Source organism: Drosophila mojavensis, unplaced genomic scaffold (genome assembly GCF_018153725.1).
Source record: "Drosophila mojavensis isolate 15081-1352.22 unplaced genomic scaffold, ASM1815372v1 contig_36, whole genome shotgun sequence".
In the NCBI taxonomy this organism is placed as follows: domain Eukaryota; kingdom Metazoa; phylum Arthropoda; class Insecta; order Diptera; family Drosophilidae; genus Drosophila; species Drosophila mojavensis.
The window spans coordinates 5989473-6003214 of NW_025318858.1; the positions used below are offsets into that span (position 1 = coordinate 5989473).

At 33.3% G+C, this 13742-nt stretch overlaps 1 long non-coding RNA gene across 1 annotated transcript; it reads right to left on the reverse strand.

The window, feature by feature from the left end:
- Nucleotides 1-11183: 11183 nt before the first annotated feature.
- Nucleotides 11184-12019, reverse strand: LOC122757275. Its single transcript, XR_006357248.1, has 2 exons — nucleotides 11828-12019; nucleotides 11184-11767 (listed from the first exon to the last, which is right to left on the reverse strand). It is a non-coding gene; the product is annotated as an uncharacterized LOC122757275 (long non-coding RNA).
- Between the last annotated feature and the right edge of the window lie 1723 nt (nucleotides 12020-13742).

A 13742-nucleotide genomic window follows, 5' to 3' on the forward strand; every position in this document is an offset into this window, starting at 1 on the left:
CGATGATGTTAATATATATAATTATATATCTATAGCTGTCAAGTTCAATAGAAATATATTTAACTACAATTTTAGTGCAGTCTGTGAGAGACCGAGGAATCTATTATTCTATTATCTATTATTAGCATTCATTAGGGTTATTCTGCTATATTATAGCAAATTTTAGATGGTTGACTAAGTAAGAAATTAATCGATTCCAATTGGACTACTATTCTACTATACTATAATTTCTTCAGAGTTTGTAAAATTAATTTTTACAAATTTCAAAAATATTTTTATTAAATTAATATGTGTAATATTAGGATATACGATCATCGTAGATACCATAAAATTTTCAGTTAGTAATTTTCCTTGTTACATATTAGCATATATTTTTACACTTAGTTTTTTTTTCCATTTGCGTCGACTTTTCCATTCTCTTATTTGAAAACTTCTCTTTGTAAATTCAAGAGTATATATCAAGTCATAAACGTAAGCTCTTTACTTATTTTTTGTTGTTGACTTTTGAGTGCGTAGAGTCTCATCCTCAGTTCAGCTAAGCGTCTGCCTCAGCTTCCGTCACTTTCGATTCTCCGCTCTTCCTCCTAGGGCCCGCTCGTGCCCTGAGCGAGCGACTCACGTCAGCACGTTTGAGCACGTTTTATTTTAATGGCACTTTTGTGGCGCATTTCCTTTCGCTGCGGTAAGGACTTGCCTTTGACTTCGAGTTGCTGCGAACGCGTCTTTCATTGTGAGTCTGAGTGGTTTGCTGAGCCAGTACTTGGTCTACAGGACGACGACAGTCCTGTATTCAACGACACTTGCTTTACGCACCAGGGCAACCTCACAATTGCATTCACTTGCAGTCGCATTGAATTTCCTGAATGTATTTTCAGAAACTTTTTTGGTTGGCCACAAGACAATAAAGGAAAATCGAAACTGTTTCCATCCATGCAAATGCCGATAGCTAGATTGTCGAAAGTTAAGGGATTGTTATCTATGAAAACTATTTGAATATGCAATAGAAAAAACTCTCCATGTTTATTATATACATTGAATTTCACATTGAAATTTTCAATGAAATTGAAGCGAAACATAACATAATTTTTTTCCAGTTAAAAAACTTGTAATTTTTTACAGTATGAGCAGACATGAACTTGAATCACTTATGTTGGGCACAAAATGGTATTGAAACATGTGTGTAATTACTCGCTAATTGAACGAACTGAATATTGAATTTATGTAAACAAACGGAAATGAATCAGTTACGTAGTTTTAAGCTAATTAATTGAAAGTGAATTTAAGTGAAATTAAAGCGACTTTGAAATTAGCATATATAATATACAATTTCTTGATTTTGTTTTTAAGTAGCTTTATAATGGATTTAAAAATTTCTGTGAAATCGTGAACTGAAGTGGAAGCAGATTTAAAAACAATATAACAACAGTTTAATGTAACAAAAGCAACTGTAAGTGGAACCAAATGGAATCGAAACAGTATCAAAAACTAATAAATTCATAGTTCACAAAAATATGAAACAAAATTAGTAAAACAGTAATGCACTTAATGCAAACAATTTCCAGTTGAATAATTTGAAGGTAAGAAAACCCAATCTAAAACAGAAAGAAAACCTCGTTGGTTTTCACATCGTTTACCTTCCATATTATTTCTATTGCATTTCTTGTTATCCAATGCAGACAGTAGAATGCGCTCTTGTAGGGTTTGGCATAAAATATGCCATGATTTGCATACGAGTTGCAGTTGTCTGCGTGGCGAACTGTTGCAACTGTTTGCTGCAACCTGTCGGAGGCGTGGAATGCAATTGAGAAATGCCTTTCATTGCAGCTGCGCTCAACTATTTCACGGCGTGTACATTAATCATTATGCTAGACGATATTTCATATTTTATGTTCACATTTATTGCATTAGGGAAAACATTTTGGAATTCCAAATACATTCAGCACTCGAGCAATGTAGTGTTTCGGGGTCAGTGCAGCTATTGAACTGTTCGGCGCCTCAAGGTGCTTCATCCTGACCACCCGCACTCAGTCGACACAAGGACATTCGAAATGTGTACGTGTATGTGTGTGTGTGTGTGTGTGTGTCCCTGCTGGCATCGAACCAGATCCTTTTATTCGTATCAATTTCAATTGCTGTTGACTTCAGACTGCTCGCAGCAATTGGCAGCACTTTCACCCAAGCTGTATACCTTCACTCTGTGAATGTGAAGTATTTTCTTTATCTCTAGCTCGCTCTCACCACTTTCTCTCTCTCTCTCTCTCTCTCGTCCTTGGGGTACATTTATTTGGCAATCGTTGAGTTCTTGCCCAAACAACAAAAATAAAATCACTTCAGTCAATTAGAGCTGTTAATCTTTTTTCGTTTCTCCCGCTTTTATTTATTTATTTATTTTTTTTTTTATGGCTAACAAAAAACACTTTTCGCGTTTATTTGCTTCGCTGTCGATAGCACGGAATAAACCTAAAATGAAGTGCGACAAAGCTGACTAAAAAATACCCTGTCCAGAAGATACTTTGACTAGAAGATAACTTGATTACAGATGATAATTTAAAAGATTTCCTTTGACTAGAAGATAATCTAATTAGAAGATGTCATAAGTAATACATACTCTGACTAAAAGATGCCTTGACTGGAATTATTACAGAAGATAATCTTCCTAAACAACAGAATATATAAATTTCAAATTTTAAGAGTATTTCTTAAAAAGAAAGATTAATCAAGCTTACTTCATAAGAACTTAGATACTCTGAAATAAATATCTAATGGGTTTTTTTTTTTCATTATTATCAAGTGTTAAGTGAATGCCATTAAAATTTGGTATCTTAAGAGCGCAACTCTTGATTACTAGAACATAAATATTTTATGCACTTAATGGAATTCATTTTTCTTCGTTCTTTTGCTTATTCAATAAGCTAATATAGTATACATATATATTTTTTGTTCTGTAAAAAAAAAAACCCCAAAAGATGTGCGAGTGTGTGAGCTTGAACGCATTAAGCGACACCTTTGCAAACCCTTTGTGTTGCTCTCTAATGTTAGCTTTTTACGACTGTAAAAAGTTGTTTTTGGCTGCTGGGTTGGTAAGGTGCAGCAGACTATAATTAATCATGTAGCTGCTAACAACAGCAACAACAGCTAAACAACAAAAGCGACAAAAGTCAGGTGACAAGCTCAAGAATTTTTGTTTTCATTTTGACGCATAATTTAACTTTATTGCATATTATGCTGCATACTTTTTTGGGGGGGTGGGCTGCTCGACTCTCTTGGCCCGCCTTCATTTACATTAGTGACATTAGCAATGTGTAAATCATTTGTCTTGTGCGTCGAAGCTCTCACACCCCTCGTTTCTTGTTTTATGGCACAACAGAACGTTGGAACCAGAGCCTAGAGGTTTGAAAAGGAATGAAAAAATGTGGTATATATTTTTGTAAAGAATCTTTGTTGGTTAAACTTTATATATATTTCAGGTGAAATTCTAATATACTAAAAGGCTAAAAAATGTACAAAAATTAAGGTAAAAGAAATTGGATTTTATTCATTAAATTCCTATCTTCCATATTTAAATCTAGGATCTTCTAGCCGTATATGAATATGAATAGATAGAGATTAAGGATATGAAAACAGAGCTTTAAGTAGAGCTTATTACATTAAATTACACAAAGCCATTATACCCTAGTTTCCCATTTTTAATGTGTTCAGGATATATAACAGGAATAGATACTAAAATGTGATTTAATTAAGCTATGATAAAATCATCTTGCTGTGGTAAACATAAGAGTTTAATAATAAATATACATTTTAAATACCTTTTGCTTGAAGCAAGGGCGAATCTCGTAAAAATCTCGCTAGCATAATTCTCAGCTATTAGGCTTTAGATTTCCATGTTTGTTAGTATTCTTCCAAGGCAAAACACTTTCCACGAGCCTCGAATCAAACCCTCCCTAAACACTACTCATTCTTTCCTTCTTTTTAAGATGAGTGTCGAAAGTAAATTAGTAAATATTTTTACTCCCTTAAAATTGCACTGCTTTAAAATGTACATATAGAACCAGAGCTTTAAACCGATTCTATAAATTCGTCATGCGATTTTTCCCACGCACATTTAATGATGCCTCGCGGATAGGCAACTCATTTGCAGGCAGTCAAATTGCAATTCCATCGAATCATGCGTAATGCTTATAGGGGCGTTCATGAAAGACATTGAAGGCTTTATGCCATTAGATAACTTTATGACATTATGCTTGGGCGGCCTCTAATAAAAGTTGTGCCACACAGACACACACACTCACACGAACATGGGAGTAATGTGAAAAGTAATTAGTCGGCAGCTTTCAAAATTCCTAATGCTAATTGGCATTTAATGCGGCAAACGAAACTTTTGTTGGCCACATTTCAGCCGCAAGATCATTATACGCACGAGCACGCACGGCCACGCCTCCACGGGGGATAGTATTGCGTTGCAAAAAATGTCTTGCACCCAGGGGAGGTTACTCTGTAAATTATTCGAGCAATCCTTTTAAGCTGTCACTTTTATATTGTGAATAATTTTGTGTTAAAATCAAAATTGCGCACACGCGCCGCGGGTTGGCCCAGGGCAGAACGAAAGTGAAAGTGGAAGAAATCACCATAAGACATGGTATGGAATCAGAATAATAAAACGAATCGAACAAAAAATGCTTGAAACAATTGCTTGGGCATTTGTCCTAAACCCGAGAACCCACACCAAACCAAAGCAAACGTAAACCAAAACCCTTTAAGCCTCAAATGCCATTCACGAGATTTGCATGCGATACACACGAAATACGCACGCATGCACACGCACACACTCTCATAGGCGCACACACTCACACGCGCATTCACCCACAGCGACCTGTCGTTTCTGTCATGTATTCTCGAAGCCAAATACTAAAGTTTTGCGTCCCTTAGCAACTGTGCAAAGTACTTGGAAATTGCTAGATGCTTTGCTACAGATAAGTATAAAGTCTCAATGATATACTGTAACTACGTACTATATTAAGATGGGCTTTGGTTTGATATTGCCTGGATTATGGCGTGAAGATGTGATAGTTTGCTGAATGAATAGATAGATAGATGGGTAGATAGACAAATAGATAACCGGATATATTCATAGAGAAGGATAGATGGATTGATAGATAAATTGATACATAAATAGATATATAAATATATAGATAGACTTAGATAGCTAGATTATAAATAGAAAGGCAGATAGATATACAGAGAGGCAGATACACTGCCTATCCAGATAGATAGGTGGATAGCTGGACAAATAGAAACTTGATGATTTGATTGGACTATTTAATTAACTAAGTAGAATAATCTAACTTTCAATTAAAAAATGTTCTATAAAAAGACAAATTTATCGAGCGGTAACCTCTCTCCATTATACTCAAATCTATTTTCCATTAGTATGAAAAAAATTATAACATAAAGTTTAATATTAAATTATTCAAAAAATTGCTCTACTTGCGAAATTGTCTCTTTAAACCCACTTTGAAATGTTCATAAACTAATTTAATTGAATGACAACAATTTAAGTTGAAAAAAAAGTCCACTGATTGGCCCTTACAAAAATACTATGAAAAGACAACAAACGATTTTATTACCTTTTTTCTTTATTAAAGTAAAGGTGTTTATTTATTATCTACCCTCTGCAATTCGTACGAAATGTTCATGAAAGGTAAACAAAATATATACTTTTTTAAAGAAAACATAATAAAAATGTTTTTTAATTAAACGTTTTCTTCTTTTGAATATTTATTTTTCCATTTTTCAATGCAATTGTAGCATCCTGGCACAATGACCATCTGTTTCTTAATTGAAATGATCGAAAATTAAACGTATTTATATTTACGAGGCATAGGTTTACAAGGCTTTTAGTAAGTCTTATACAAATATAGAGATTGAGTTGATATAAAGTTTACTCTATTCTTATATACTTTTGTAACTTTCAAACCATATATCTGTTGAAATCATTATATATATAATACATATACATATACATATAATATAGCAAATACCCTCAAGTTCTTCTCAGCTTAACTTCTCAGCGCAGCAAATTTATCATATATACATATTGAAATAAATAAAATAATTTGTTGTATCTTATATTTATTAACCTTTCTCTGCTTTTATGGAATATTTTTTATTTAATTTAAATACATAAATATCTAGGTGTGAAACGAACTTAAATACTTCATTCTAAACTGTTATCACATGTAAATTGTATCGTTTATTATAAATTCTTTTCAAATGTCGAAAAGTTGTGAGAACTGTTTCACTTGCACACTCTCAAGAGTTAGAGCACATGCACATTCGTATTTTGCTTTCACATGTTTTCCATAGCGTTTCTTCCGCTTCTTCGCTGCCAACAGCAGTTTTCAATTTCATTGATGTTTGTATGTGTGTGTGTGTGTATGGGCCATATCCTGACACAGTGCCTACTCAAAGTTGGCCAAGCTCACACTCTGGCTCTGGCTCTGGCATATAATGGAATTGTGTTGCCTTTTTTCACCAATGTACAATATTCTTAACAGTGTGTGACTGAATCTTTGTGTGTGTGTGTGTTTGTGATGTGGTGTGCGTTGCGTGTATGTGTGGGTTTGTTGGTTTGCCGGCGCGTGTATTTATTTATTTTGGTTTGAATTTCATTTTGTGGCTGCCATTTGCTTATACAATTCTCACTCTCTACTGCTTCTCCCATACAATTCTATCTACTTCTCTCCTTCCCCCGACCCCAAAGAAGGCTCGTGTTATTTTAACGCATTTTGAACAACTTTGCATTACAAATTTCTTCCTTTTTTTTCTTGGTGACTCGTAAAATGACGTGCGAAAATTTACGTCGCTTTTTGGCTTTGAAGTGCTAAAAATTAACAACTGTATTTTGTTTTTTTTTTTTTTTTTTCATATACCCTTTAGCTAATATATAGAAAAGGAAGCAAAGTATTCAAATTGTACAAAGCGAAATTTATTATGGAATAAGCTGGAAAATGTAGCCTATACATAAAAATATCATCAATATGATTTTAATTGGCTTACACGATTGTATGGAGAGCGATAGTTGTAGGTAGTAGTAGTAGGTTGTGTTTTGTATGCGGTTATTTTATATAAGCTGGTACATTTTTGAATCACTCCTTTATCTTTTATTATACCCTGATTTTTTATATGTACTCAAATATAAACTTCTTCATTCACATCTTTTTATTTGTACTTAACAGGGCATCTCTTTGTCTATCAATTGTTAAAATTTGTAAACTGTCGTCTGTGTTGGTCATTTGCATGGAAATGCCATTGGAAGAGTAAGAAAAATAAATTGCGCTTTTAGTAATTGGCAAACGTTTTACCAATAAGTAACTCCAGCTGCTGAGAAATGCTCATATGTTATGTGAAGAGCAACAGAGAAAGAGAGAGAGAGAGAGAGACAGAGAGAGAGAGAGAGAGAGAGAGAGAGAGAGAGAGAGAGAGAGAGAGAGAGAGAGAGAGACAGAGAGAGAGAGAGAGAGAGAGAGAGAGAGAGAGACAAAATGCTAAGTAAACAAGGCTAATTAAGATAAATTAGGCTTGTAAAGACAAATTGGTACAAGCTGGTATTTTAATAATAACATTAGGTTGTAAAATAAATTATAGATGGATATCTGATATGTCTATTCATCTGACAATTGATAAGGCTTGGGCTTGGGATAAAGCCACAAAACAATGTTAAGGTTTTCAGAACTAGAAATGAATATAAATGAATAGAACAGATTGAGATTTTTGTATTAAAGTAAATCAGAAGTATCGTAAATATTTTGAAAATATTTAAAAGATATATCGATATAAATAACTTTAATTAGTTTGTGATACATAACTAAATAAATCGTTTATATCGATATATTGACTCTTTAGCTCATAGAATCAATATAAACTTGAGATCGATATATGTATGTATATACATATGTATCAAATCCAATTACTTCTAAAAGTAGAAAATAATCTCTATATTTTCTATTAACATTGTAGTAAATAAGCAGACGCAAAACTAATTGCTTATAATTCCCAACAGATTCAGGCAACGAAAGCTTTTTTGCCTGTGATTGTAGATATTATTGCCCAGCCATAATAAATAATAAATAAAAACAATCGTTTTGTTTGGATAAAATAGATTAGATTATGCTACCCAGAAATCGATTAGTTGCCTTAGATAGATAATAAGTAAATTAGTTTCCGTTAACAAAGCTATTCAAATTTTTCAAATTTGAATTCTGATGTTATTCTACTGTTATGTTACATGAGTTTCCTTTGTTACACAAATTGTTGCGCTCTTTTTGGGGATTCGTTTTTCTTTTTTAATTTGGAGCTCTGTGATTTATGTGCCCCGTTTTGACTATCAAAGCTACATTTACATGGCATTGTGCAGTCGAGCTAGGCGAATGTGGTCTGGTCTGGTAATTTATAGATAAGCGAAGCTCATCAGGCACGTGTCGCCAGCTAGAGGCAACGCGCACTCAATATGTTTGCGATTAACTTGCTCTGGACATGCAGGAAAAAAATAAAAATAATAGAGAGAACAAAAAAAAATTGGGACTTTTTCATGGCCCAGTGATGCCAAAATAATGTGCCCACAAAAATGCTGCAACAACTTTGCCGCCGTCCAGCCTCCATCCACCTGCAGCCCCAGCTTCATCTCCAGCCCCAGCTCTTGCCGCTTAAGCGGAACCTGTTGTTAAACATAATAAGGCTGATGATTTGTGGGTCGTTCTCTTCTAGCTGGCTTTAATTTATGGCCACAAGCGACTCGTGGGCAGCCTACTTGCCTATTTACGAGCCCCACTCAAGTGTGATCCATAAAGTGGAAGCTGTTGTTGTTGGTGTGGCTCTACCTAAGTGATTTTCCATGTTAAAGCATACTTTAGCTATAATTGGCTAATATATATTTGACTAATTGCTGCACTTGAAGCCTGCACATATGGACATCGAGCGTTTTTCTTAATACTCATTTGTGTTAATGAATTCAAATTAACATGGGATTAACATGATTTACACAGCTTGTAAATATAATTATTTAAATGGGTAGCATTAAAATTATTTTACTTTTTGCATGCGACACGACACAGCTAAATATTTCAGTTTCCATTTTATTTAAAATACTATAAAATGAAAGATTTTCTTCCTTACTTTCGCTCTCTCTTTTATATTCTAAATAAGATTACCATATGTGGCAATCTACACATCATTTACATTTTGTCGCCCTTACTTAGTTTCATATAAATTCATTTTACTCTTACACATGTACACTGTTCAAAAATTAATGAACATGTTAATTTATAAACTTACCTATTGAATATAAAATATTATAGGTATATGAGAGCCAACATGAATTTTTTGTATTTTAAATACATCATGCTCAATTTTAAATATATACAATTGATATTGTTCTTAAAAATATAAATTAAAATAAATTTAAGCCTACGTATAAAATAAAAAATTTACAAATTAAAAAGAAAGTGTTTATTTAATTCAATGAATTTGTTAAAATTTACATAATTTTTGTTTTAAAAAATAATTGTGTTTATATATTTTTTTTTTCTTCAATTTATTTGTTTTTATTGTTATATCATAAATTAACTTTTTTGCTATTTTTAAATTTTTTTTTTTTTTTTTTTTTTAATATAATATATCTTGTATATATTGTTTAATATTAAATTGTTCTTTTGATTTTGTTTTTATCATAAATTTCATTTTCTTATATTTATATGTATATATTTTTTTAATTATTATATATTTATTATTGTATATATGATTTTTTTTATTTATTTTTTTTATATATATATTTTTTTAGTTAACGGTTGTGTTTTTCAATCTTCTATTATTTTCCTTAATTTAAATTGCGAAACGTTTTTGCAGTGTCAATTTTACAATTTTTTTTTTTTTTGGTCAATTTTCCAACGAATTGTGTTAAAACCACAGCGCAAATTGAGTGAAGCGAACTGTAGGAAGAGTGGAAACTGTTGGAGGGGGGCTGGAGGTTCGAGTCATGCAAGAGGACAAAAGTGAACAGAATAAAATGGAATGAAACGGAAGTCCCAATGGTCGAATTTATGATATAGCCTTCTAAGCGAAGGTCAGCATTTGGCCAGATGACATTTTGTGGAAAGGACTCGCTTGAGCGATCAATTAATTTAAGCGCCAATGTTATGGACCCTGAAAGGGTTAGTCGATGGACTAGACGGGGTAGTTGGGGTAGGTGGGGTCAGTGGGTCAACTGGCTTGGCGAATGTTTTATTTGTTCAAGGCTCTCGCTCGCTAGTGTCGAGAGTGCTAAGGCTGAGTTGAGGCCCACTGTCATTTGCATGCTCTGCGAGTCTTGGGTGTCTTTTTCATTTTTTTGTCTCTTTCAATTTATGAAAGTGCATGAAAGGACAATTATTGTAATTGAAATTGACGCTGAATGACATCATTTTACAATTTATCCTTTACGTTTCTTAAGTGATGGACATTGTTAGCAAGGGACTTAATCACATTGAGTACGGCAAGTGGATGGTGTATTGTTTGTATATTGGGTAAATGACAGGTAAAGTGTTTATGGCTTGAATGTAAGTGAGTTATGAATGAGGAACAAAAGATTGCAGCTATAAATATATATGTATATAATATTGCTTATATTGAAATGTTTTTGTATGCTTTATAATTCAGCTCTACTTAATCCTAGGCGAATAGTATGCAAAATCTATGTATGCACTATACCTATATATTTAACCATGTACAAATCCTAAGATATCTAAGATATCAGTAGCAAAATCAGAAACTTTTTGCCTAATGAAATTGAACAGTACGTCTGTAAAATTTATTTATAAGTTATACATTTTTAACTAAATACTTTAGTAAAAAAAACTAATACATTGGGTTCCCCTTTATAAATAATTACACCGATTCTTTCGTCGTACTTAGTTCGTCGTACTAACTTAATTGATCTAAAACTTTTGCAAATACTCTCAAGTATTTTCCTCTCTACCAAGCGCAGCTCAAGCTAAAGTTGCTCAAGTCTCATTCAAATTAACTACACTCAACTTCTTGTTCAGCTGTTCTAAACTTTCTGCTGTTAATTAAGCCACATCTGGCTTATTGCCAATGAATGAAAATCAAAAACCGCAATTACATTGCTGGAACAGCTGTTAAGTAAAGTCACATAAATTAGATATAACTTTTAATGGACTGCGCTTCAAAATCAATTAACAAATTTGAACGACTTGCTCAAAACTTGGGAAAACACTGAAAAAAAAGCTCATTATGGCATAATAATATTCCAAGCTGCTTTCGATGAGTCATTGGGATGATTTTTGATTTTCAATTTAACGGTCAATGAACTTGATGGGCAGCTCCTTGTGTGATTGTTGCTGTTGTTGGAGCTCATTAGATAGCCATCGATACGAATGGCACTTATATTTAAAATGCCCAACAGCAGGACATGGCCATTAGGAAGGACCACTCGCCATACTTCTAACTGATGCTGCATGCTCCATCCGTCTCTTTTGCACCATCTCATACCGTACGGATTTTGTGTGATTTATGATTACGGGTCTGTAAAATGTTCGCTTGCCATTTGTCGCTGTCTGTTGTCCGGGTTACGAAGCTATCATCCGATCAAATTGAAGGCTCGCCTCATCGTTAACCAACGTAAAAGTTCTGCTATGCTTCTTCTTCTTTCTTCTCTCATTTTATGTTCTGTATTGTACGTATTGTGGTCCGGCGTGGTTGTCGTCGTACTGCCAAACTGTCAAACAAATGCAATAACTTTTAATGAGAATTTATGTGTTTAATTTTATCAACTGACTTCAATAAATTTTTCAGCTTCTTTGATTCACTTTGATTTCGTTTGTTCAATGACCTTTGAGTATTAAATTAAATATAGAAAAATTAGGTTAAAATAAATAAAGTACATAATTGAAAAAAAAAAAAAAAAATTTGATGTATTAGATTTTCTTGCTTGAGATTCTTGCGCATTTTATTAACTATGATTAGTTTATCTAAGTCTGTCATAAATGAATTATAGAATATTTTTTGTATATGAGTATTTTAATTATGTTTATTTTTTCAATTAGATGCATATATGCATATAAGTGTTTTATAATTAATTTATATATTTTTATGTGAAAATTGTGAATTTTAAGTAAATGGATTTTTTTAAACAGACGGGAAAAATCGTAGTTAAGCAATATATATTGAGTATATATATTATATATATAGATTCTTCTAAAGAAGAAAAAACGTAAATTCATTCAGATTCAGATTTTAGTACTTAGGATATTTCCAAGTCGAGCACTCCCTGACTTTTAACTTGGCTTTTGTAATTGGTTTTGCACATTCGACCACAGTTTTTGCTTTTGATGTTTAATTAAATTGTGTTTTATTAGTGCCCTGTGTTTTGATTCACATTTAATATCGAATTAAAGTCCAACCAAAGCGCGAGCTCAAATTGTATTTGTTTATATGTCTGATACTTTATGGCCAAGTTAAAAGGATATTGAATTGAATTAGCTGCACGCTAATTGACTTGGTTTATTGGCAGCATAACGAACGAATAACCCTAATGGACCCTGGTATAGTTACAAAGCTGGCTAAAGGCTTACAGGCTAACGAAATTCACCCTCTACAACAACTTTAATTATAGTTGAAAAGCAAATGGGGAAGGCATTGAAGGTCGTGTGTGTGGAAGCTACGGACAAACATAAACTAACTGGGCTTGCTGTCCAAGTGAACTAAAAAGATCAGAATGAAAGGAGGAAGAGAAGGCTAAAAAGAGAGAAGAGAAGAACAGTGAACACTGAAAACTGAAGACTCAACAGAAAGGAGAGAAGAGGAAAACTGAACAGTGAAGAGTGAAGACTGAAGAGAGAAAACGGAGTACTGAAAGGGGAAGATTGAAGAGAATAGAGAGAAGAGGCACAACTGAAGACTGAAGAGAGAAAAGTGAACAGTGAATACTGAAGAGAGAAGAGGTTAGAATGAAGACTAATGAGAGATAAGGGATGACTGAAGAGAGTAGAGTGAAGACTAAAGGTTGAGTACTATGAGAAAAGAAAAGTGAAGAGTAAAGATATGAAAAAAAAGAGAAGAGAAGAGAGACGATGGAAAGAGTTAGGAAAAAAAAGAAATTAGTACAACAGAAAATATAAGACAAGAATTGAAAGGAAAACAAAAAAGAATGACGAAACGAAGGAAATAGAAGAAAACAATTGAAAACGAATTATGAAAAAATATGAATGCAGGAGAACAATAAAAAAGAAACAAAAATCATTATCTACGGTCAAGTAAGCCGAAATTTATTCGTTTGCTCTTCTTCTTTCACAATTCTAAACGTTTCCTTTTATACACATATTTAGGTACTAAACTGAGCTCCATACGCAAACATTTAAATATATGAACATCATCATAATTAATTCATGATAACGCAGACAAGTTTCAGAAATGATAAGCTCTTGCAATATTCATTGCCTGACTGCAATCGTAATTAAGGCACATCATTTGGAAAACTCTTCGCAGCGCATCTGAGGCCCAGACATGCAATTAGGCATAGCATACTTATGCGGGCGGCTCAAAGGCTGAGCGTAATTGAATTGTCTGGCAATCGAGGAGTGCAGCAAGAACAATAATAACGAACCAGTTGGAGATGCTGGCTACAATTATCACTTGCTCCAAAAACTTTGGCCAGCAGCTGAGCAGAAAGATTTCAAGCGCTTAATTAGCCA